Here is a 27453-nt window from a genome sequence, read left to right as displayed (position 1 = left end):
CTTGCCATAACTCTCATGTGTCATTTTATGGTCATGAAGAACCTGTAGATACAGACTGAGAAAATGACTAAAAGCAAAAGGAAAATAGAATGACAAGAAGAAGGCTGTGAAGACGTCTTGCAGGGAAGAGTGCTGAAGGAGACACTTCTAAAACTAAAGGAATGAGTGGTGTGTGTGTGTGTGTGTGTGTGTGTGTGTGTGTGTGTGTGTGTGTGTGATATGCATGTGTATTTGTATGTGGGTACATGGGTTTTTGGGTGCATGGGTGTCTGGGTACATATGGAGGCACATATTGTTTTGAGACACTGAACCTGGAATTCACTAATTCATCGTTTGCTTGGCCAAGCGATTCCAGGGATTCTCCTAGCTTCACCTTCTCTGAACTTAAATTTTCGATGTACACTGCAACACTCAACTTTTTACATACATGTTGGCAATGCAACTCAGTTCCTCATCCTTGTGACTGAGTCATCTCCACAGCCCCTGGTATGAGCATTTAGTTCTGTCTCAGAGACTTAGGAATCTTCCTTCCACCTATGTGTAGGCTCTGTTTAAGTCACCAAGCATTTAATGAGGATCTGTCACATGCTGACCCTTGGATTTACTGCTGTCAAGGAAACAAATACTCCTCAGATAGGCTTAATAGTCAAGGCATTTACAATCTACCTATGACATCAGCTTTAACACATAAAATCATTAAGACCTAATTAGCGGTACTAATCTGAAGGCCATAGTCATTTAAATCTACACTCAGCAGAGCTGCAAGTATATCTTCCAACTAGGTGAGCACTATGATGAACTCTGAGGGTGGGTAGCAATTTTTAAGATTAAATGAAATGTGACTTTAAGACTAGAAAATGAGCATATAGTATTCGCTTGGTATTAGGTATCTCAATAGTGATAACCTTCAGGAATTCAATGGAGCTGATTGACATGTTTCATTGGAGAGAATCAGAGTTAGTATTTTAAGCACGGGGGGAAAAAGAGGAATTGCAGTTGTCTACAAAAAAACAGACCAAACACTGTATCAGATGCCTTCTGATTCAGACTAAAGAGAAACTAATTGATACTTGTGAAGATGGAAATAGTCATGACACAGGCAAAGGAGAGAAATATTTGCATGTGCCTCCTGTGCCCAGGCAATGTACTAAGTGTCTTATTCAAACTACAAATGGACAGTTTCAGTGATGTATACCCCTGAGACTATCCCTCAAAATGAGGTTAATATCCCAAAGTCACCAACAGCAGCCCATATAATTGTGGACATGCTTCCATTAAGGGGCTATCAGCATGATGTAATACTGGCAGAGAATTTTTGAACAGTAAGTTTTATTACCATATAAAGTAGCCCCAGTCCATCACTAGTGAGTGATTTCCTTGCCTATATGCCCATAATCAAGGCAATCTAGGCTCCACCACCAGAAATACTCCTGATAGTAGCAAATGGCAACATTTTCTTTGTCCGTACTGAGATGCCCAATCCAGCCTGTTAAAATTAGATATAAAAGAGTTTAAACTCCATTCTTTTATTTAGGAAATCATTTTCCTTCAGTTATCTTGGCCATGTTTCACGCCAAATCTCCAATATTCTCCACAAAGGTAATCCATCTGACCTGATGATGCTCCCCTTCTTCCCGGGTTCTTCAGTCTCGGGGGATCTCACCTCTCCCACCAGGCAGCTGCTCCTCGGAGCTGTTGTTTTTTTAATAGACAAGGAAGTTTCTTTATTCTAGCATGTGATACATAAGTTCCCTATATTTCCTGAAGAATCAATACATGCTTGCCCTAGTTTGCTTCTCTGTTGCTATGGTAAATCCAGGTCAAAACTCACTTGGGGGAGGAGAGGGTTCATTTGGCTTAAAGGTTACAATGCATCATCAAGGAAAGCCGAAGCAGGAACTCACAGCAGGAACTGGGAGGCAAGAACTGAAAGAGAAATGAGGAATGATGCCTCTTGTTGCATTTCCTTGCATTTCCTATACAGCCCAGGCCTTCCTGTTCAGTGATGGAACAACCCAAGAGGGCTCAGCCCTCTCAAAGCCAGCAGCAGTCAAGAAAACGTCTCCACAGACCAGTTTGATAGAGGCTGTTCTTCAGTTGGGGTTCTTTCCAAGTGACTCAATTCATGTCAAGTTGACAAAACTAACCAATCCAAAGCCCCAGCTCTGCTGTGAAACGTAGCCTAACACAACCCAAAATATTTATTGCTTTTTCATCTTTTAAATTTAAATTTAAATGTATTCTTTTATGGCAGTCACTATTGTAAGAACAGATATTGTGGGGATTTATTAAGGCAACTCCACATAGTTAAAAAGGAGGTTTATTTTGGGGTAACTTACAGCCAGTAAAGGGGTTGGTTACAGGATCCGGGAGAGGTGAGGTGCAGTCCATCAGGGTTATCTGGAGAACTCGAATCCATCTATCTTCCAGCATCCAGGATCACCAGGAACCAAGAGAGCTGGCACATCTGGATCTCAGGTCTTAAGGGCTCCCATCTTGGCCCTGCCCCTGGGGCAGGACATAGGTAAGCGTGGCAGTTACCAGAAGCCTCACTAGGGTTAGTACTTCCAGGTCAAAGCTGGAACAGCTACCTACTACATCTCCCTTTTTTGTCTAAATAAGAAAGTTCTAACATAATACAAAAATATATAAATAGGAATGATTATCAAATATTGTCGAGGAGGAATAAGGGATAATGACCCAGTCAAGATGGACCTACAACCATCATGAACAATATCAAACAAGAGACACATACTAAAATACTAAAATCCAGAGAAGTCTGGAGCATATGTAACTTACACATTACAGAGATCATTCTAAAAGATGTCCTATCCTAAAGAACCTAAATCTAATACTTAATATGTTCTAGCTAAGATACAAGAAGATTGTAACTGTAAATGTTAGTCTTCAGTCCCATCAAAGACCTGAGAAGAAATATAATAATACCTGAAAAACAGAAGAAGGATGCAAGCAACTTTTGGGAGCCTTATGAGAGTAGATAGAGACAGCTGGCAACCTGGACAGTCACCTAAAGTTTCTCAGCATCATTGGTACATTCAAATTGGCTCCAGGCCTAGAATATCTGTCAGACCATTTTACTGTCAGCAATGGAGGCAAGGGCAGTTCTTTGCCCAGTAGGCCATTTTGTGCCAAGGTGAAGACAAACTTCCAAACAGAAATGTCTCAGAAGCCCAACATTCTCTTGGGATCAGATCGGTGCTGCCAGGAGCAATCATGTCTCATGTCAACAGAATTCTAAGTTATCAAAACATTTAAATGCCATATTCTCCAGGCCTATGAAGCATTTGAAGATTACCTACCCATCTAACATATGTTTCTGTAAGTCTGGAGAATCTAACCAACATAACTTATGAGAAGCATAAGTGACTAAAAATCTGTAAGTCTTATCTACCTAGATAACCTAAGGACTAAGGCTTCATGTAAACAGGATCAATAGTCTGTAAGCAAATGTACAGTAAAAGGACAATGACCTCCAAATTGTGACAATACACAGAATAGCTAAAGCTGAGGTAGGAATGTATAGTGCAATATGCAATATGACAATAATCCTAAATGTATCAATATACCAAATATCCTAAACAGAGTTAGAACATACATGCAGTATGACAATTATAATTTTAAATTTGTATCAATATACAAACATTTCAAATAAGAGTAGAAATACATGTACATTACAACAAATATGGTTCTGTATTTATATCAATATACAAATTATCTGGAATAAGAATATAAAAATAGTTTACATTTGTATCAATATACAAGAATCCATAACAGTGCAATTTATCTAAGGCTGATATTTTACTAAATTAGTTTACTAGTATATACAGTAATCTGCCTTAATATCCTATACCTATCCATTCCCCTTTTTTCTTTTCTTAAGGGGGTGTTGTGGGTGGTGGGGGAGGTGCCTCATTTACGGTGACTCTTGCCAGTCTGGGAGCTAAGCTTGCTGGAGAATCTAGGACTCCAGACTCAGCTGCTCCCTTGAATCAGAAATGAAACCAGAATCACTGCAGAGGTGATCCCTGGCTATACAGAACTGGGCAGATGGGTGCCTGGGAGGAGGAAGGAAGGGGAGGGGAGGGGTGGGGAGGGGAGAGGAGAGGAGAGGAGGGGAGGGGAGGGGAGGGGAGGAGCAGAACCAGGTGGTTATGGGCTGAAGGGGTAAGCACTTGGTCTCAAGGAGAGGTGGGAATTTTAAGAGACAGGGAAGAAGAGACAGGGAAGCATGGGAAGTGTGGAAAATGTGGCACAGCAGCCACAGAGGAGGCTGAGGGTGGGGGCCACCAGGCATTGGGAGTTTGTTCCATGTTGGGCACCAGATATTGTGGGGATTTATTAAGGTAAGTCCACATAGTTAAAAAGGAGGTTTATTTGGGGATAACTTACAGCCAGTAAAGGGGTTGGTTACAGGATCCGGGAGAGGTGAGGTGTAGTCCAGCAGGGTTCTCTGGAGAACTCTGACTCCATCTGTCTTCTAGCATCCAGGATCACCAGGAACCAAGAGAGCCAGCATATCCAGATCTCGGGTCTTAAGGGCTCCTGTCTTGGCCCCATCCCATGGGCAGGTCATAGATAAGTGCGGCAGTTACCAGAAGCCTCACTAGGGTTAGTACTTCCAGGTCAAAGCTGGAACAGATACCCACTACAAACAGGAAATGTGCCAGGCTGTGGTAGTGCATGTCTTTAATCCCAACACTCACAAGGCAGAGTCAGGCATATCTCTGTGAGTTCAAGGCCCACCTGGACTAAAGAGTGAGTTCTAAGACAGTCAGGGCTGTTACACAGAGAAACCCTATCTCAAAAACCAAAAAAAAAAAAAAAAAAAAGGAAGAGAGAGAGAGAGAAAAGGAAGGAAGGAAGACACACACACACACACAGAGAGAGAGAGAGAGAGAGAGAGAGAGAGAGAGAGAGAGAGAGAACAAGAAATTCAGTGAATAAGACAAGTAATGTGACTCTAGCCTCTATGTATCAGTCACTTTTTTTATTGCTGTGATCAATCACAATGACCAAGGCAACCACTATAGTAAACAGTTTACTTGGGCTTATGCTTCCAGAGAGTTAGAGTCCATGACGGCAGAGTGAAGGCAAAACAGGAGGAGCAGGAAGCTGGAGGCTTCACACCTTGAACCACAAGCATAAAACAGAGTTCACACTGGGAATGCGATGACACTGTTTTGAAATCTCAGAGTCCACCCCACCCCCAGTGCCATACTTCCTCCATCTCCTAAACGTAGCCAAACAACTCCATTAACTGGGTATTCAAACATCGGAGCCTATAGGGGATGTTCTCATTCAAACCACCACACCCTGTGAAGTGGAAACTCTGAGAGTCTGACCTAGAAGATCTCTTTCAAGGGCATTTTATATGCGTGTAGTGGGCAAACCTCTCCAAAAAGGTTGTTTGGGTTATATGTCCTTCTTACAAGTTGAATATCCCTTATGTTGTTAAATCTAGAAGTAGAACACTAGGCTAATTAATATTTTGTAATATTTGCATATACATAATAAGATATCTTAGGGATAGGACCTAAGCCTAAACTTGAAATTCATTCATGTTTCAAATACATCTTAGAGACATAGTCTTATACATGTAATCTGATGATAATTTACATCATACTTTAGTGCATATGTCTTGCCTGCAAATCATCACAGGACAAGTTCAAGTGTAGATTTTTCTACCTGTATCCCTCTGCTGATGCTCAAAAGTTCAGATCCTGAAATATATTTGCCTTTTCATATTCCAGTTAGTAGGGAGATATATTTGCACTAAGCCCAACTCTAAAGAACATCCCCTCCTCTAAGGACACATTCTTGCTGAAACTACTTAGTAAGTTCAATGTATATCATATTTGTGTGTTTGTATAGTCTAAGTATGCATATGTGCATGTTTGTGTGGTGTTTACATATGTGAATGTGTGTAGTGTATGCATGCATATGTGCAGCTGTGCGTGGTGTATACATACATGCGTGTGTGTGTGTGTGTGTGTGCGTGTGTGTGTGTGTGTGTGTGTGTGTGTGTGCTTGTCCATTTATCTATGGCTTCTCACGGGGAGGCTGGAGATCAGTGTTGGTTTTCTTCCTCTATTGCTTTCCACTTTTTTTATTTTTGTTCTTTTAAGTGTCTCATTAAACTTGAAGCTCACCAGTTTTGCCAGACTGCCTTGTCAGAGAGCCCTCAGGATATTTGTCTCAGCCTTTCAGAGCTGCGGTTATAAACACACATGACCAAGAAATCGCAGAAACATTTGCAGTTGTCAAAACTAGAAATCTAATGTCCATGTCATATTATAATTGTTGATGATATCTTGAGATATCATTGTTTTCTTTATTATTTACTGATTTTTTTAGATCAAAAATTACTATGATTACAAGTGATTCACGTATGCTCCAGATAACTTCAGGGTTTTTTGTTTTGTTTTGTTTTTGTTTTTGTTTTTGTTTTTGTTTTTTTATCCACAACCTAGTTGACCAATTTGGGAGCAAATCTGGGCCCAATAATTATAGATACAACACAGTGACTTATGGGGTTTGCTTTTCCAAAAAGGTAGTGACCTGGGTTCCAGGTGTAATTGATAGACTGCTTACTTAGCATGCTGGAAGCCTTGTTCTGGGCTAGATTACTTAGCATACAGGAAGCCCTGGGTTTCTTCCCTAGCACCATGTAAACCAGGTGTTGTGATGAATTCTCATATTCCTCGAATTTGGCAAGTAGAGACAAAAGGATCAGGAGTTCAACATCATCCACAGCTATTTAGTGCATCTGAGACCATCCTGGGCTACATGAGAACTTGACTGCTCTTAAGTGCGAAGAAAAAAGACAAAAATAAATAAATAAATAGACACTGAGACATCTCCCTAGTCCATATATCATAAACCTTTTGATTAAGTATTTCTTAATTCACATATGCTGGCTTCAAGACTGTCTTTTTCGGATACTTTTTACACTCGTACATCACTTAATACTTGAGTGGGTTCTAAACAAATTCTTGTCATAAGATCACCCCAGAGTGTACCTGCATCAGTCTAGACAGTACAGCCACAACTGCCCGTCTAAGCTATACAGCATATGGATATGATAGAACCCATTGTTCCCAGGGCCCTGATGAACACATCAAGAGACTGAATTAAGCCCAAGAGGAAGGCTTTCAGTCAGGGGACAGTAAACACTGGTTGTATGAGTCTGCAGTCAGCATCACAGGGCACAGTTTTATGAATAGAAGGACTTTTCTAAATAACAAATCTGAAAATTCTGTTTCTCACAGCTAACAGCTTTAGCTCATACTTGTTTATAAACTCTAAGGGGTCCTGACTGGACTCTCCTGCTTTCATGTTTGGCCTTTATTTGGGTGGCAGGCAATGTGACTATAAACTAATAAATATTTTAGTAACAAAAAACCCAACCAATATGTAAACCAAGAGCATACCCATTTATTCTCCTTATCAAATAAATACTCTGTGCACTGCATTGTATTTTCTGTGCACCTCCCTGGGGGTTGCGGTTTACCCCAATGTCACAAGAAGCCCACAGAAACGAATAGTAGCATGCTGCCATGTTGTGTGGGCTATGGTGTCATGAGGTGATGGGAATTTTCAGCTCCATTATGATCGTGTGAGACTACATCTGCAAATGTGATCCATTGCTGATGCATACCATGTTGGCAGCAGGGGCCTGGATTCATGTGTATGGGCTGTTTTCTTGTGGTGTTTGTGCTTTTTATATTTGTGGCTGTCATTCTTGCAGCACATCTCCCCTTTGTTCTGAAACTAGGAGATGAACCTAAGAGAGCACAGAGCATCAGTCATCTTCCCCCATGCTTATCCTTTCTGTTTATTTCTCTCTTTGTCATCTGTCTCTCCGTAGTACTGCTACAACGCTCGAGTCATGATGCTCTGCAAACTTCTGCTTCCCAGTTTCTGAACTCTAACTTCTAAAGAAAAGCAAAATGACTTTTACTTACCTGATGGTACCTCTACCAATTTTCTGTAACTTAAGCTGTCGCTTTCAGCCGCTGAATCAAAAAATGTACCACGGTGATGATAGCAGCTTTTGCTTGTCACCTCTTTCATGCACAGGTGGGGGCTGAATGCACAGGGCCAAAGTATAGAAATTTCAGAGTATGTTTTCTGGGACAACATGACAAATGTCAGTTTGTTTCTGTTAACTACAAATCTGTTTATTGCTGTCGTTAGAATTTCTTTTTAATCCAACACTTATCCTGAAATAAATCTTTACCTCAAGGGCAGTTATGCCTTATACTTTGTGGTGGATAGTATCCGTTGTGATCATGATAGAATGTAGGATAGTGTGGGTGATAGGCAGGCCTATGGGAGATTACCATGATTGCATTAACTGAAGGGAAAGGAACAGACCACTGTGTGTAGATGAATCTGCACCCCACATATCATCCCCTGACTGTTTATGTATTCTGTCCTCCCTTACTTCCCAAGGTTGCTCTTAGTAGATTTAATTCAAATCGTGAAACACTTAGTGTTGAAGCCATCTCACTTCTTCCTCAGTAAAGATGTGACTGTCACAGCCACAGCTCACATTCTGTTACACCAGGAGACTGGCAATTTGAATCAAGAGTCCATCTGTGGGGCTGGAGCATGGCTAAGTGGAAGAGTACTCGCCTCTCTTCCAGTGGAGTAGAATTTGGTCTCCAGCACCAACGTCAGGCAGCTCACAACCACTAGCCAGTCCAGATCTGCAAATTCTGATGCCCTCTTCTTAGGCTCCACATGTACCTGCACACATACTGTTCACACACACACACACACACACACACACACACACACACACACACACACACGAGTTCCCCTTCAGCTTCCACTTTCACTGATGGAACATCAGCAGAACTCTTTCAGGAACTGCTTCTAAAAACTGCATCAATCAGGAATTTTTGAAGCAAGGTCTTACAATGTAACCCAGGCTGACCTGGAACTTGTGACCTTCCTGCCTCATCCTTTTGAGTACTGGCATTACGGGCATGGGCTCCATACCTAGCCTACTTTCAAATTTCCTTTTTCACTTTAAGTACTTCATTTATTGATCTTGATTATCAAAACAATATGACTGTTTAATATTCTTTTAAATTAGCAAATCAATTTCATTATGGTATTGTCATATGTACCTTGTCGATCCTCCATCTCTCCCATGTCCTAGCCCCCTCAGCCCTCCTATTGGTGTTCATCCTCCCCCATTTAGCCTACATCCCATTTTGATGTCAAAGTATTCTCTTGCTTTCTTCCTTCCTTCGCCCCCCGATCTGCCACTTAAGATGCCTCCCTATGGTCCCCTTTCTGCTTCCATGACCTACATTCACAGCTGCACACCCAATACAGGATTTCCTTCCATGACCAATGTGAAATGCTTTCCCTCATCTCTTTGTCAAGTGCTTTCATCTATCCAACCCCTGAAGCTGCCAGTCAGGAAAGGCCATGCTCTCTCTTTCCCCACATACCCTGAAAGCAGCTCTGAATCCCTCCTGATCTTGTTTTCACTTCAGTAAGTTTCAGGGCTGCCAATCTTAACAAACATATGAGGGAATTACGTGGAAATAGGTTGCCTCGCAACTCTAGAAAGGCATAGGCTTGGATACAAATAATATGTGCCCTTTTCCTACAAAGCCGATGAGGAGCTAACCTGGGAAAGAGTACTGGAGCTCCTGTATCATCATATCAGCCTGAAGGATGGCTTTTATTTTCATTTTAATAGGACTGAAAATACCTAGCTCCAGTTATGTGTTAAGCAGAATTCTATCAGTGGATAACTGAGGAAATTTAATTTTAAATATCTATAGAATAATTCTATAAGTGGAAGGCATTCTGACTGTACTTTAAACACTATTTTAAGGACACGTATTTATTGGCAGCACATGCCTGTTGTAAGATATTTGTACACTGTGTGAAGATATATTGCTGGGATTGGTTTACTGAAGGGCTTAATGGCCAATAGATAGGTGGGACTTCAGGGCAGAAAGAGGAAAAAGGAGGAGATAACTGAGGGCAGAGGAGACGCCAAAGAGACATGGAGGGAATCAGACATGCAGAATGGAAGAACGGTGAAAAGCCAATAGTAAAACATAGATTAATGAAAGCAGGTTAATTTAAGTTATAAGAACTAGTGGGGCAAGCCTAAGCTAAGGCCGAGCTTTTGTAATTAACAAGTCCCTGTGTTGTTATTTGAGAGCCGGTGGCCCAAAAAAAAATCCTACTACACATACCACAGCACACATGAAGAGCTCAGAATACAAAAATGTTCAGTAGCTGAGGCTCTCCTTCCAGCAGGTTGGACCCAGGGAACAAACTCAGATTGCCAGACTTTGTGGCGAGTGCCTCTACCCACTGAACTACCTTGCCAGCCCAAGGTATGGTCCAGGCTGGCAAGGTAGTTCATGATTCCCCTACTTCTGCCTCTCCAGCATATCTTGCTGGAGTGTACCACCATAATGGATCTTTTTTTTTTTTTTTTTTTTTTTTTTAGTGTTAGAAAACTGTCTTCAATTACACATTAGTCCAAACAAGTGAAAAAAGCATTTAGTTCTTTTTTCCAGGGCTGGTATCCAACTCAGAGCCTTTTAAATAGTAAGCAAGTGGCAAGCACTGTATCATTAAGATATACAGAACCCCCACAAGAGATTTTTGTCCATGCTTTAAAAGTCAAAGGTTATCTTGTTCCAAAATCATCATTTGCATGGTCGTTCATTCAATAATTATTTACTGAGGAAGCAACAGACCGTGGCATTCCCAGTAAATATCCAATCAACTCTTTGTGCATCTTATAGTCTTTCAGAAAAAATGTGAGGATTTTGTGTGTTGACCCTTCACCTAGAACACATTCAGTACACTACACGGTAATGGCACTGGGTCTCAAGCTGCCCTCGTGGTCTCACCAGAAGAGATGGGCAGAACACAGTGGAGGGACAGGAGGAGTGGTGGACTACTCTCAAAGGTGAGTCAGACAATTGCTGACAGCATTGCTGAGGAAAAGACTCTCTAGGAGAGAGAGTGGATGATGGCAGAGAAACTATTGTGCTCATTTTTAGGAAGGCTTCATACTGTTTCCACAGTCTTGGGACTAGATTGTTTTTTCTGACTTTGTTTTCCTGTACAGCTGATTAACAGGTACATTTGATTTTTTTCCCCTCTTTCTTTCTTTTTTACCTTTTTTTTTCTTTCATTTTTTTTCTTGGAGCTTTGCATGCACAATCAGAGGCTGAATTAACTCTTACAGGAGGAGCCAGTACCATGTAAACTCTCTTGTAATCTTATGAACTTCAGGGCAACTCAAACTGTCGTGTCTCTACTCAGGGTCAGAGCTACAATTCAGATCTCTTTTCTCTGACCAGTAATCATGAACATAAGGGATTAAGAGGAATTAACAATGGAGGCGCTACAAATGAATTGATGAAAATGAACTCGGTTTACCAGAAGGAAATGACCCTCTCTTCTCGAGCCTCTACAAAGCCCTCTGACTCCAGCCTTCTTCCCCTTCTCTGTCTACTTAGTAGCTAGCCTTTTGAAGGCGAAGCTGAAATGGTATTTCTCCTTCCTTCATCGCTGCTCTCCAACTGTAAAATTAGTGTGTCAACAGGGACGTGGGGGATGCAGCCTGTGGCTAGTTTTTAAAGAAGAAATTGATCTGCTGGAGTCTGGAGTCAAAATTCTCTGCTAAGAGCATGAATGTTTCACCCATCACTCTATACCCTACTCCAAGACCTTTCTTTTGGGGAGTATGAGGAGGACATTTCTTCAATATGGACAGTCTTCACCTAATTTTCCCAAGTCCAGATTGGAGTAAAAATTATCTCCTCCTGCAATGTCTGTCTCCAGATTTGTTTGGGGAGAGGAGCAGGTAGTAGAACCTCCTTGAGCCAGTAACAATTGAAGTCTCTCAGTTCTTGGCTTATGTCTGATGACCTCCAGCCTGCTAATATCTAACCCAATGCTCAACCAAGAGAGCACATGGTCAGAGCTTGTCTTATAAGGGGTGTGTGAAGTGTACCCTAAGAGATAGTTGGTACATTAAATGACCTGATGAAAGCACACGGGGCTAGGAAGATGAATGATGGGGTACTAAGATCAGATAAATGTTGGGTTGTGAAGGCAACCCACTTGCAACCCCAATAGCCTAGAGGAGAAAATAGTTGGCTAGCTAGACTAATCAAGTCAATGAGCTCTGGGTTCAGTGAGAGACCCTCTCTCAATATGTAGAGCAATTGAGGAAGATGCCTGACTTGAACCTTTGGCCTCCACATACATGCAAACTTCTGCATGCATGCATATACACGTTTACCCACACCCATGTGAACATATACACCACACATAAACAAGCCCAGTATAAGTAGAGTGTATGAGTGAAAGGTAACATAAGAATAAGCATGGTAGTTTTCATTCTCCTTCAAATTTCTAAAAATTTGCGTTACTATGCTAAAATCACCTATGAGTTCAAGTAGGCTATTTTTTTCTATTTTTTACAATGCATATAGTTTTCCCTGTAAATAATGTATCATCAATAAAGTTTCACTTGTTCTTTTCTAAACTTCTTCTCTTCTAAATTTTTTCCAACATTTAAATAAACTGCCTTTTCCCCCTGAATTTTAGAATCACAATAAAATAAAAAGGATATTACAGATTATTTCATCAATGCACCTTACCAGGGTGCTACATTTATTAATGTTGAAAAACCTACATTGACACATTATTATCACCCATTTTTCATTTATATTGGGGGTCAATCTTGGTATTATACATTGTATCAATTTGGATAGACTTAGAAGGATGTGATTCTGCCACGATAGTATCTCATGCGGAGTCTTCAGCCTTAAAACCATCTATCTCATTTACAGGCTTGAACACTCATATTTCTGATCTCATCTCATCTCATCTGTTAATAAACATTAAAGTTTCCTTCACACCTTCCTGTAGGGTGGTAGCTCATATGTTTTCACAATAATGTAACATCCTATTATCTCGACTTAAGACAGTTCATTTATCCTCTTCCCTACTGAAGTATATCTTACTTGCTCCCAAGTTTGTGCAATTATAAATACAGTTGTTATAAAAATCTGTAAACGGGTTGTGTGACTTAAATTTTCAACTCCTTTGGGTGGATGCCAAGCAGTATGAATGCTGGATCATTTGATGTATGTTTCATTTTGCAAGGAACTACCAAGTTGTCTTCAACAGTGGCTAAGCTTTTTGGCATTCCCAGAAGCCATGGATAAGAATTTCTGTTGTTCCATGGCTCTATCAATATTTGATATTGTTCTAGAGTTTGGCCATCTGATAACTAGCTATATAACTCATGTCACGGTGATTTTATTTTGCATTTTCCCTGATGCAAACTATGTAGAGCATCTTTTCATATGCTGATTTCCTGAATATGTATCATCTTTGGTGAGATATCCTGTAAGGTCTTTGGGTTGTTTTACAATTGAGTTTATTTTCTTATTCTTTGGTTTTTAGAGTTCTTTGTATATTGTAGTATACAGCTTTTTATGAGCTGTGGCTTTTGCAAATTATTTTCCCAGACCCTAGTTTTCCTTCTCATTGCCCTAGAACTCCCTGTTATTTCTTCTTCTTCTTCTTCTTCTTCTTCTTCTTCTTCTTCTTCTTCTTCTTCTTCTTCTTCTTCTTCTTCTTCTTCTTGGCATTGAGTGGTAGCAATGGCAGCAATTGATTTCTTACTTGAGAGAGGATATTTTCAGTGGCTCTGCATTTCCCCTCAGGTGTCTTCAATCAGATTAAGAATGCTTTCTCACATGTGTTTCTAGGTTGCTGGGAGATTTCCTTTGTAAAACTCATACATTAGTGCTAAATTTTGTCAAATGCTTCTTTTCAGGTGACCCTATTTCTTTGTCCTCTTTTGAATTAATATGTTGAAATTAGATTGACTAATTTGAAATGTTGAGTCGCTTTTGCTTTGCATTCATAGGATAAAATGCACTTGGTCATGATTTATTTTCTGTGTTCCATGTGGCTGTCTGTGAGTTCATCCCTGCATTAGTTTTTGTTAAGGCTATCTTTAAAAGTAAACAAACCAGGTGGAGCAAACCGCAGAAACTGATTGTCTCACAGTTCTGGAACCTATGACTTAGTATCTTTTAAATGAAAAATTAGAGCAGGGCATGGTGGCTCATACCTAAAGTTCCAGCTCTGTGGAGGCTGAAGCTGTGGAATTTCTAGGTATTTAAGGCCAGATCGGGCAACAGAGAGATACAAACCTGTCTGACGTAAAAGTGAGACTCTGGATAGGGGGAATGGCTCAGTAAATAAAGCCCTTGCCACATAACCATGAGGACCAAAGTTCAAATTCCCAGAAACAACCTATAAAGTGGATGCAGGAGTAAGCATCTATAATCCCAGTGTTCCTATGGAGGTAGAAACTGAAGAATCAGAATCTCACGGGCCAGCTAGCTTGGTGTATGCAATGGTGAAGAACAAGAGACTCTGCTTCAAGTAAATTGGAAGGCAAGGACATTCACAGGGGCACCATGGGAATCCTATACACAACATATACACACATAACACCATGGAAATCCTATACACTAACACACACTACACATAACACCATGGAAATTATATACACTAACACATACACACATAACACCTTGGAAATCATATACGCTAACACACATGTTTTAAAAAGAAAGGAAGGGAGGGTGGGTGAAGGGGGGGAGAAGGAGGAATGCATAGAGGGAGAGAGATGGAAGAAAAAATTTCTCTTACTAAACTAGAGGTAAATGTTGGAGTCTTGGATAGCTCAGTTTCTGCTTTCCTCTGACCTCTTTGGATTATGGCTTGTTCTATGCCTTAAATCCTTGTTGAAAACTATGTACATGCAGTATTGCGGGATGGGCATCCCTTCCCTGAGTGCTCTTCTTGCTGAGATATCCTTTTCTACACATATCTGCTCTTGGTATTTTTCACCTCTATCTTTCCAGTCCAGAACAACTGCAAATTTTTATTTGTTCTCTTTTTCGCATATGTGTCAGGAGACAGGAAAGTCCTCTTGTGGAACAGGCAGAAGAAATGGAAGCATCATTGCTCATTTCTTTTTTTTATTTAAATGGTGGTGTCCTGTGTAGCTTTGCATGACTTTCGAATATCATCTCACGGTTTAGCCAGGTCATAATTGGTACCAAAGGGAGGGGTGATTTGACAAATGTTACACACTTTTCACTGGACTCAGAACTCAAGGGACTGGGTTTGTAGCTCAGTTGGCAGACTGCATGAAACTGTGGGTTCCTAAATCAGGAGTGGTAAGGTGTGACTGCAAGCCTCATGCCTAGTGTTCAAATGGTGGAAGCTGGAAAATCAGAAGTTCAAGATTATCCTCAGCTATATATAGTTTGAGGGCAGGTGGACCTACATAAGACCCTCTCAAAGAACAAGAGGGAAAAAAAGTAATTAATGCCTTGAAAGAAGTTACACAATGCAATGTGTTCTATTAATTGACAGTTTAAATAACTTTTATACAGTGATTACTTCTCAATGTTAAAGTTCAATTTTACAAAGTTCTTATTTTTATAATTGATGAGTTTAAAGAATTTTAAAGCAGCACTAAATTACTCCTAATTAAGTTCAAATATTCTTTATATTTATTACTTAGTTTTTAAAGATAATTTCATTATTTTGACATCATGTAGTTTAAAATGATATCAATTTAACATGATGTCATTGCTTGACTTTTACATTATATGAAACATAATTTTAAATGAAATTCAAAAGGCTCCTCATCCTGTCCATATTTTCATTTTAATTAGAATTGCTTGTTTCTCAGCCATGTTTTGTAATGACTACACAGAAACAGCCTCACACTATCCATAACTTGATGGAATTAATAGAGAGATGCAGAATTTGACCTGAATATGGAATATAGTAGGCCAGAATCCAGTTCTGGGGAAAACACTGGCAAACTGCTCTAATGGAGTGGCTAGTGAGCTGCATATTATCCCCCGTAAGCAGATTTTACTAAGCCAGAGATGGCGGGTCCCTGCTGTGAGCCCAGAATGTGAGAGGTTAAAGTAAGAGGATGACCATGCCTTGAAGGCCAGCCTAGCTTACATAGTAAGTTGCAGGTTAGCTTGGGTGCAGAGTGGTCCTAGAATTAATGCTTGTAAAGGTGTGGGGGATTTTGGGGGACAGTGTAAGATTTGAATCAGTGCAGTAGCGGAAACCTATATTCACCCAGTGCGACCAGGCACCTTCCCACTGTGGAGTCAAGAGAAAGGGATAGAGAAAAATGGTAGATGCTAGTAAAGACTCGGGGAGTTTTGTTGTTTGGTTGTTGTTGTTCCCTTGAGATCATGGTGTAGGAGGTAGGCACAGTTGGCGGAAGTATGTCAAGTTCTGGGTCATGTTCTTAGGGACTGGATTGTAGCATCTTCTTATATCCCTCTTTTTTCTGCTTCCTGACTGCCACAATGTGCTTTGCTACTCTCCTCCCACCATGGTAGACTAAGGAGAACCTCCGAAACTGTGAGCCAAGGTAAAAGTATTCTCCCTTGGTTCTGTCAGAGCAGCAAGAAAAGTAACATACAGCCAACAAACTAATATATGTGGTTTTCTTCATCTCTTTTAAGACTGTTATAAAAACAGAGCACTCAAAGTAACATAATCCATTATAGACAAAATTCTACATTAATTTGAGGTTAGTGTCTATTGAGGCAGATCAAGTAGGATAATTAAGGAAAGGTAAACAAATATATAGGCACAGAAAACCCAAAGGAGGTAAACCATAGTGCCCACCTCCCTTCACTTGGGAGGCGGAGGCAGGAGGATCTCAAGGCAGGAGGATCTCACGTTTGAGAACAGCTTCGACTACCTGACACCCTATTTCAAACACATAGTAATAATAATAACGGTAGTAAGTCATACAGCCTTTAACTTGAAGTTCCACTTTATAGAAATGTACATGTTATCCTCACACTGTATACTAAAGAGATGAAGCACTAGCTCATTTTCATAGTTGAAGAAAAATTATTTTGCAAACTCAACACAATATCTTATAAAAAAAAAACAAAAATAAGCCGGGCGGTGGTGGCGCACGCCTTTAATCCCAGCACTTGGGAGGCAGAGGCAGGCGGATCTCTGTGAGTTTGAGGCCAGCCTGGGCTACCAAGTGAGTTCCAGGAAAGGCTAAAAGCTACACAGAGAAACCCTGTCTCGAAAAAACCAAAAAAAAAAAAAAATGAGTAAACACAACTATTGAAACTTCCTTAATAATAAAGCAGCTCTTCCTTGACTTTAAAACAAACAAACAAAAAAAAGCCAACATCTTTTCTAATGAAAAACATCAGAGGCACCCCTGCTGTAGTTAGTTCTTTATCAAGAGCAAAACCAAAAAATGAGTAAGGCGTGGCCTGTAATCCCAGCACTGGGGAGACTTAGGTGGGAGAACTTCCACAAGGCCAAGATCAGCCTGAAACGTAGTCTGACTTCAAGATCAGCCTGAGCTGAGAAGCAAGGTCTCATTAGAAAGAAAGTATGCCAATTAAATCCACTGTTATTCAATCTTTTTTTGTTGTTGTTTTGTTTAGTTTTCATTTTGTTTTTTGTAGCACTGGCTGTCCTCAATTTGTAGACCAGGCTGTCCTCAAACTCAGAGATCCACCTGCCTCTGCCTCTGCCTCCTGAGTGCTGGTATTAAAGGCATGCACCACCACTACCCATCATTACTCAGTCTTCTTATTGGAGATACTGGTCAATGACAAAAGGAAGTGCTTAAAGGCACAAAGTGTTGAGAGGGAAGGGAGTAATTTTGTTGTTATTGTTTACAAGTGAAATAATCATATTTATATGGAAAATTTAAATAATATGTAAATTACTGCATTAAGATAATTTAATGGGGTAGCAGGTGAAAATCAACATAGTCTTTCTGTGTCTAAACAAAAACTAACTAAAACCCTATTTTTGAGAGCAGATGTGTGTACATTTGTAGGTTAACAGTTGCGTACACAGTTACATTAATACACATCTGTGCCATGGCCAGAACCGCTGGATCCTGGGAACTTGACTACAGCTGGCGAGAGAATGAAGAACAGACACATAGGTGGGGACGGGAGGGCTGTGCTTGCTCTGATGGAACACACCAACAACGGCAACACCTAGGAACCTCAGCGAGTTTACCATCTACAATACAGTAGGCAGGCTTTGTAGGAGAGCAGTGTCAGGCTGTACACATCTGGAGGAGGAAGCTGCAGCAGCTAGTCTTTGCACACACTGTCAACATTCACATGAGGACAGAGAAAGGCTTTGCCCGTTCTGAGCTGGACCCATATGGTGAAGGCTTTGCCATTCCTGTGGGTCTAAGGCATTGATCTTTGACAGGGCTGTGCCCATGTCAAACGATATACTGTAATTCATCCACTCTTCACACCTTCACTCAAGACTTCCTTGCCTCCTCACACATGTATATATCTAGAAGCATACTTAACAAGAAGCATAGAAAAGCCAACATGAAAACCACTAATGATACATTAGTAGATAGACTTGGAAAGGAAGGTCTAAGGATAGGTTAGACTTGGAGAGGAAGGTCTAAGGATAGGTTAGACTTGGAGAGGAAGGTCTAAGGATAGGTTAGACTTGGAGAGGAAGGTCTAAGGATAGGTTAGACTTGGAGAGGAAGGTCTAAGGATAGGTTAGACTTGGAGAGGAAGGTCTAAGGATAGGTTAGACTTGGAGAGGAAGGTCTAAGGATAGGTTAGACTTGGAAAGGAAGGTCTAAGGACAGGTTAGACTTGGAGGGGAAGGTCTACTGCCAGAAAAACATCAGCATTCCTTTAACTAATTTATATATTTAAGGTAAATGCTGCAGAAATGTCATTACAGATTTTTTCCTTGAGCTACAAAGGATTATTATAAAGTTAATTTCAGAGTGAATAAAAAGTGACTTAAAGGTCTGAACAAAAAAGATTAATGTCTGAGGGAACTAGCACCCCCATATATTAAAATATATTAAAAGCCTCTGTAATTAAAATGATAATGTTCAACTAAGCAGATAGGTAAGAGACATGAAATTAAAATGCATGTGTATGCTTAACTGTTATGACAACAGGCATGATAAAGTAAGTAGCATCTCAGATAAGTAGGGAGAAAGCAAAAGGTTGTAAAAGTGGTATAGGTGTAACCTCGTAATAGAAGTGGGCCCATTCTTCATAGTATGCATCAGATACGTACTAAGTGGTCTGGAGTTAATGGGTCCACCCACTTGATGTCTGAAGGGAAGAGCTGGGGAGATAGCCTAACGGGTGACATGCTTTCTCTGCGAGCATGAAGAACTAAATTCAGATACCAAAACCCACATTGAAAAGACAGAAATACAAACATGGCTGCCCCTGTAACTCCAGCCCTGGGGAGTGGAGATCAGTGGATCCTAGGAACTCATTCACCAGCTTGTCTGGAACAGAACTTCAGGTCACTGAGAGGCTGTGTCAAAAAAAAAAAAAATAGATGGAGATGTCGATGAGGAAGCCACCTCAACATGTACATGAGCACAAACGCATAACACACACGCGCGCGCGCACACACACACACACACACACACACACACACACGTCCTGTTCAATTTACTAAGTGACAAAAATCAAGCATAGACAACAGCCGCACATTACAAAATGTAATGGTTCATTCCTGATTAAACCCACTCTACAATGAAGCACATGTAGAAGCCACATGATCAGACATTCTGGAACCCCAGCTCACAAATCATGCTTGCGCCCATTCCACAGCCTCAGCTCACTGGAGGAAAGAGTTCAAACACAAGCCACTCAAGCAGTAGGAAGAAGTAACGGGCTGCTTTGCCAAGGGTTCTGATCACTTTGAATGCATTTTTCACATGGGGTGAGAGTAGGTGAGACCTAATGGCAGAGATCCAATATGCAAAAAATAATTGTTAAAAAGTACATGAAAAATACACAGATTTTTTTGTGTTATTACACAATTTTGTTTTAAGCACCAACTATTAACCATAATTTTGAAAAGGTAAATGCAATATTGAGGTAAAGAGAGGTATGGTGGAAAATAAGGAAGTTCTCAATGAAACCATGCACTATTAGGCTTCAATAGTAAATGCCATCTCTTGGACTGTTGTTGCCTATTTTTCCATTTCCAAGCTAACTGGCCTACCAAGACATTCCCTGTGATGAATAGCAGTAATGTAGAATGTCGTGGTATTCAGAGATTTTGTGTTGAAGGGGTCATATTAGGCCTATCATATCGGCAAGATGCCATTGCTGAATTAAACTGTGAAAATGAATGATGTCTTTATGTTCAAAATTAAGAGCTCACAATATATTTATTGTCCTGTTGCTAAAAAATGTTCAGTTTGTAACCCATTCCTTTTTCGTTTAAGTGGAGTACCCTCTCCACTGCGCAGAATGCAAGTGGAATCGACATTATAAAACACAAAGACAACTCAAAGGTCATTTTGTCTAATTCTCTTATTTTACAAATAAGAAAACTGGATCTTCTGAAGTCCTTTGGGTCTTGGGGATTGAGCTGAGACTGAAACACAAGAGATGGCTCCCCATCTATTGTTTCTTCCCTGATCTAGCTTTAAAACACCCCAATATTTCCCTCCAATCCATCCACCCAATCTACACATGAAAATTCTCCAATGAACAGTGAAGCCAGTTTTGTCCCTCAGGTGACTTTCTAGTTAACTCCATCCCCCTGTCATCCTGAGAAGACTTAAAAAGAGCCTTCATCTCTTTATTTTGCCAGGTCTATCATGGAGCTTGACAAACGGTGATCAAAATATGCACAGTGCAAAATAAAAAGACGTTGCAGTTGCAACAAAAAATTCTAAAGCTCTTCCTGAAAGCAAAATAACTGCCATGTTTCATCAAAAGGATAAAAGATGTAATGTGTTTCCAGCATATGAAGGTAATTAAATTTGAGCATTGGGTTTTGTTTGTCCTGTGAAAAGCAATTTACTCACTTCCAGTAGTTCAGACTGTTAGATGTAGCATGTGAGGTTTCTTTTCAAGTCTGTATGACTCATTAAAAACTCAACACATAACATTACTTAGTAATCTTAGTAGTAGAGGAAATTTGTCTTAATGCTACCATGTAAAGTTTTACAGTTCAAGACGGAAATATCTGCACCAATTATATCATTATTTCTCCCAAAGATAAATTATTTTTAACTACCAAAGAGGTTTTTTTTAACTTCCTATCTAAATTCATTTTCATGCCTAAAATAAACTATATAGTTTTTTTAAAGACTTAATTAAAGGCGATTATCAATTGTATTTTATCTGAGAGGAAAATTTATTTTCATTTTTATGTGTGTTGTCTCAACAACCTAGGAAAATCCTGTGAGCGTGAACACCATCAAGTGAATCCAATAAAACATTTACTGCTCCAGGTAAATGAGTTACAGCAAATTAAGTAACTCATTCTTGTGTTTATGAGGGCTTTTTAGTGCACCCTTGTGGTAAAGTAATAAATTACAAATGCAACATTAAGGGAAAGTTCTGAACATAAGACCAGAGAAGCTAGGAGTCCACTACCTTCAGGAAATATCGACTACCACCTGGTTACAGACAGAAAAAAAAAGAAAAAGTAAGCTAGTACTGCCTTACAGGACACATGCCACAAACAAATAACATGGCTTAAGACAAAAGGCTTAAGATTTTAAGAGACCAGTGAAAATTAGGCAAATTGGCTCATTCCTCTAAACTCAGCACTGTGGATTGTGAAGCAGGTGGATTTCTGCAAATTCCAGGTCATCCAGGACTACCTGGCATGTTTCAGGCCAGCCTGGTATACAGAGTGAGAGCTAGTGTCAAAAATAAATTAATTCATTTCCAATTTGCTTATTCAAAGTCCTGTCCATCATCTAAGAAAACGGCATTTGGACAACACTTTCTTTCAAACTGTCAAATCTATTTACAACTCTAATCTTGTTGTTTATTTGTTCATTTCTTTGTTTTAACTAAACATGAGAAATGCTTGTCCTATGTAAAAATGGATGTTTTTTTTTTCTCATAATAACACATATACCCAGTACAAACATCTGGCAAGTGTTGTTAGGAGCATCTTGCCCAGTTTGGGAAGCAACAAGAACTCTTCGTAAGTGGAAAGGTAAATCACTGTATGAGGTGTTCTCACAAAGAAGAAGACAACAGACTTTTCAACAATAAATTGCAAAGTCATATTTTCCTCTCTGGGTGTTTTATGTGTTGCATGTATACGTGCCACATGCACATGAACAATGTACCTCTGTGCATTGATGTGGAAATCAGAAGAGGTCAAATGTCTTCGTCTCTTGCTCTCCACTTTATTGTCTGGAGAAATGGTCCACCATGAACCTAAAATTCCCCATCAGCTGGGCTGCCTGGTCAGTGAGCTCTTGGGAGACACCTGTGTATGCCTCCAAATGTTGGGGTTACACAGCTACGTTTGTCTTTTTCCCTGTTTTTATTTTCATGTGTTTGTGTGGTATGCACCTACGTGTGTATGTGGGGGGGCATGTGTGTGTGAGTGCATGTGTATGTGGTTACACAAGTAGATGGAAACCCAAGGTGAATATTGGGAATCATCTTCCATCAATAACTCTTCCACCTTATTGGTTGAGGGAGAGTCTCTCAATTAAACCCATACTCATCAACGTGGCTAGTCTCAGTAACTAGCAAGCACTGGGGCTGCCCTCTCTCAGTCTTCCAACACTGGACTCTAGATGGGCTGATATGCCTACCTAGAACGCATGTGGGTTCTTAGGATCTGAATTCACATCCTCACTCCTATACAGCAAGCAATCTCCTCAGCCCCATGTGTGACTTTTTACATCCTTCCCGGAACTCCTGCTTACACAGAGAGCATTCTTACCCACTGAGCCCCCTCTCTGGGACCCTAACATCATGTTTTTCAAAGCAAGAAAATACGTACACATAATTCAGAAAGAGCAGTGACAGAGAGAGAGAGAGAGAGAGAGAGAGAGAGACAGAGACAGAGACAGAGACAGAGACAGAGACAGAGACAGAGAAAAAGTGGAGAAGAGAAACATGAAGAGCCAGGCCATTGGGTGTCTATTTTCCAAACCGGATGTTAGGTTAACTTGTGTTTATTACAGTATCACTTACCCATAAAAACATGAATAAATAAAGTACACTGGAGTCTCCAATGACAGTACCTGACAAAACAAAGATAAAAATTCTCTACCACTGGCTACAAGCAACCGAACAATAAAAAGGAAAGACACATGCAGCTAATGTCACTTTCTGCAAATGATAAATTATAACAGTGGGTATGGTGGGGCTAGACAGTGTAGAAGCTCAGCCTACTGTGAATTATTAATTAGCCATTTTGTGATCTCTCTCCTTAGAGGTGCCTGCAGCAGACATCACATGCCCGTCGGTGCACCTTGTGCCAATCCAAAAATCAAGTGCTGTGCTTAATAAATATATGACCAATGGTATATAATTCAGATATTAAGGTTAATCTAACTTTAAGAGAGTTCTTATCATTTAGAGCATAGAAAATATTGTTTCCAAAAATAATTATTATAGACATATGACACACAATACCATTGTGAAAAACAGTATTATCATATTTTAGGGGATGTACCTAAGGATAAAGCCTATGCTTTTCATGTGTGGGGCCCTGAGAAAAACCCTCAGCACTGCTTCTTTAAAAAAAAAAAAGCATTTCTGGACAGATTTAATTTATATACTTAAAATATATCTGAAAGCATAGTTTTATGTCAGCAACTGAAATGCCATTGTTTCATATTAAAAAATTATCTGTTCCATAGGGATAACTTTTTCATTTATTTTTAGTATTTAATTTTCATAAATTGTCTAGAGCCAACTTGTCTTACCACTTCAACACTCTCTGCTTAGTGACTTGTAATAGGAGTAGGAATCTTGCCCACCCTCAGTCAAGACAAATAGTCTTTGTCTCATCAAGAGAGTCTGGTGCCGTGAGAAAAAAGCCAAAGAAGCTGGAACCTAAGATGGCCCATGGTTGTGGAAAGGGCCATGAGCAATGCCAACTGACCAGTGGAAACGGGAGAAGGCATTTCATGGAATACAGTGCAGTGACCATGCTGGTCTTGAGTTGGGTAAAACCTGGCCCTAAATGGAAAGTCCTGGAGGCTCAGTGGGAATGATGAACACAGAGAACAGGTGGATTAAGCTCTACTGAACATGAAGGTTGTTAAAATAAGTACACATATGACTATCTAGTATGAAATAAAGATCTGGAGAGGGTAAACACTGTATAATTTTATTAGGAATCCATTTAGCTCTTTTTAATGCTGCAAATACTCAAGGTCTCTAATATTAGTCTCATCTTCCACTCTCCAATCCCAAATTATACTATGAAAAAGATATTTTTCATTTATCCATTGAGTGACACAGTGTTACAGTGGGAGGAATTATAGTGTAAACGTCCTCTATTCAAGGGCAAATAGAAGACAGTTAAAGATGAATTGTAAGTAGAGAGAAGGCCTTGGATATGTAAATGTCTAAAGATGCAAGACCACCTTGCTGCCTTTGAAGAGCTCCATGCTCAGTGAGACTAGCACACAGGCATTGAACGGGGAAGTGCAGAGGTCTTGACACTGGACTTATATAGAACCTTCTACTGGACATCTTCAGTGTATGGTCGTTGGGCCACATGTGTTCCAGAACAGCTATGAACATTGTTTGACACATCTGTAGTAGACAATATCACATCACAATGTCAAAAAGATGGACACCCTTGTACCACCATAAGCTTTTATTAGACTCCAACTTTAGTGCTAAAATGCCATGAAAAACCATGGAATTGTCTAAGTGGAATTGTATCTTGAAGAACCACACTTATTGTCTCACATACACACACAACCAATTTACTACAAGGGAATAAAAGAGAATTATGAAGTGTTTTTATAATGTTCAATTAAAGTAGAATACTGGAGGCCTTTACATCTGGCTAAGGAGTTTCAAGGACAGGGTCTCTCTGTGTGAAACATCCACAAACGCAGACAAAATGTGAGAAACACGGAACAACAGTTTTCTATGTATCGCGCCTACTGCTATCCCAGGAAGAGGAGACACGGGGAGGTCCATCCTGCTACTGCTTCAGTCTCATGCCTGGTCTTTCAAGTCTCCATATATGGAAAGGGCACAGAGAAGGAGAGTGGCAGATTTCCTGGGTGGAGAAAAGAGAACAGAAAATCCAAGCTAGGGAGAGGCATAGAGATTATCATTGAGAAGAAAGCTTCACAGAGAGAGAATACTACAGGAGAGTATGAGTCTGAGTATGAATGTGAGGAGACCATCAAAGGCTAAGAAAAAGCATTTTTAAAACATTAAAAAGCATTAGAAGCTGAATATGGTGGTACACACCTGTAGCACCAGCACTTGGGAAGGAACGTGCAGGAGGATAAAGGGTTCAAGTTCCTTCCTTGTCTACCTACAGGGGTCAGAGCAGCCTGGAAGACTGAAGACCCCATCCAATGAGAAAGTAATGGGTAAGTAATAGAAGGAAGGAAAAAGGAAGGAAATAGGAAAAATGAGGGAAGGGAACATTTAGAGGAAGCCATCGATTTGTGAAACAAACTCAGAACCAAAAATAAGGTGTCTTTCCACCAACCAGTGTAACAAAGCACAGAACTGGAGAAATAATACACAACACTTGGAAGGGTTTGCTTCCAGAGTCACATAATATATGAGTTTTTATGGTGAGTCAATTGTTTTAATTAAAATAAGATCATAATGAATCAACAATATATGAGAAACTCGTTTGACGCAGTCAACGAGATTTTAATATTAACTACTCCAATAGGCTTATGGCATCTCACTGTGGCTTGGAATTTGTGTACTTCTGTAAGAGCTATGATGAACATCATTCGTGTTTCCCAATTGTATAAATCCATTGAAAAAGTATGTGCTTGACATTTTTACCTATTTTCTAATCAGATTTTTAATTTTTTTTTAGTTATTGAGGACCAGGATATCTGCTATGAGACAGTATCCTCTATAAATGACATGGAAGCTACATCCATGAGATTTCAGCAATGTGGTCATCTATGCAAGACCAATACGGTGACAATGGCAGTTCACATGCCAACACAGCTGGGGGAATCTCGCAAGGCCCCACTCTTCGAGGAAGAACTCCAAAGAGTCCGTGGCTGCTGACAGAACAAGATTCAGTCACCTACAGTGATGAGCCCCCTGGCAAGTTATCCTACCCTATGTGGCCAGCTCTGTACACATAGGAATAATAGTTAGAAGGGATACATCAAAAAGAACTCCCCTTTGTAGCAAACAGAAACCATCATTGAAAACCACAACTGATCGAATTTCAGAGAACAACTGATTTGTAGGATGCTTAGACCCAATGGATCCATCTACAACACAACTCCTACACCTCAGGCTCAGGGAACACTGCAGAAGAGGCCACGGAAAGAGTGTAAGAACCAGTAAAAGGCATGCACCTGCTGTAGATTTTGTCTCCTAGAATTGCAGGAAAGCTATATCCACAGTACTGCCACAATATGGTTGACTAAACAAGACCCAAACAATGACAACACCAGTAGACCTACTAATGTGGAAGGGAGTATTCCCTCTGGGCCCTGTCCCTAGATGGGGAACTACAGACTGACAGCTGAAAGAGAGACTTAGTCTTCTCTAGGGATAAGCTCCCTAAGTCTCCCTAACTGACTATACAATACCAAATGGTTAATCCTGAAATCATGTGTACACAAGTAACAATAAATAGACTCAGCAGGATGTATTTACATATGTATGTGTGTGGTGTGTGTGGTGTGTGTGTGTGTGTGTGTGTGTGTGTGTGTGTGTGTGTGTGTGTGTGTGTGAATCAATAGTAATTAAAGAAAAAAGATCAGGAATTTGAGATGGAGTTGGAACACAGGAGGAGTTGGAAGAGGAAGGTATAGAAATGATGGGAATGCAATACTCATTACTCATGTATGAAATTCTCAGAAAGTAAATAATAAATAAATAATAGCTTTTATTTGTTATGCATATGATTTCTTAATAGACTCTCCCAGTTACAGGACTCTCCCTGCTAATAGACTCTCCATCTTACAGGAATAAAAGATTCTTCGAACAGGAAACATTTAAAATTTTTGTGAAACCGGAACTCGTCTGTATTTTTCATGGAGTATGCTTTTTGTATTTTACCTAGGAAGTTTTTACCTAATCCTGATTTATAGGATTTACCTATTATGTTGCCGTATGTGTTGGACCAATGTTCTACTTGGAGCAATTTGGACAAAGTCCTGCACTTTGTTGTTACTGGCTCACTGGTGCTGCATGATCACAGATCATTAGTTAAAAACACTTGCTCAACTGTTGAATTATTTTCCTAGTGCTGACAAAAGTCAGCTGTGCACATTTGTACACATCAATTTCTCTATCTTATCACATTGATCAATGTAGCTGTCTTGCTGCGATGACTCTGTATTGT

General features: G+C 40.1%; 1 long non-coding RNA gene across 1 annotated transcript; it reads left to right on the top strand.

Moving 5' to 3' along the window:
* On the top strand, positions 1 to 26707 carry LOC143268964 (uncharacterized). Its single transcript, XR_013045215.1, has 3 exons — positions 1 to 168; positions 25441 to 25492; positions 25960 to 26707. It is a non-coding gene; the product is annotated as an uncharacterized LOC143268964 (long non-coding RNA).
* The last annotated feature ends 746 nt before the right edge of the window (positions 26708 to 27453 follow it).

The sequence above is a fragment of the Peromyscus maniculatus genome, chromosome 16 (genome assembly GCF_049852395.1).
Source record: "Peromyscus maniculatus bairdii isolate BWxNUB_F1_BW_parent chromosome 16, HU_Pman_BW_mat_3.1, whole genome shotgun sequence".
NCBI lineage: Eukaryota > Metazoa > Chordata > Mammalia > Rodentia > Cricetidae > Peromyscus > Peromyscus maniculatus.
This window is presented reverse-complemented; position numbering and strand designations above follow the sequence as displayed.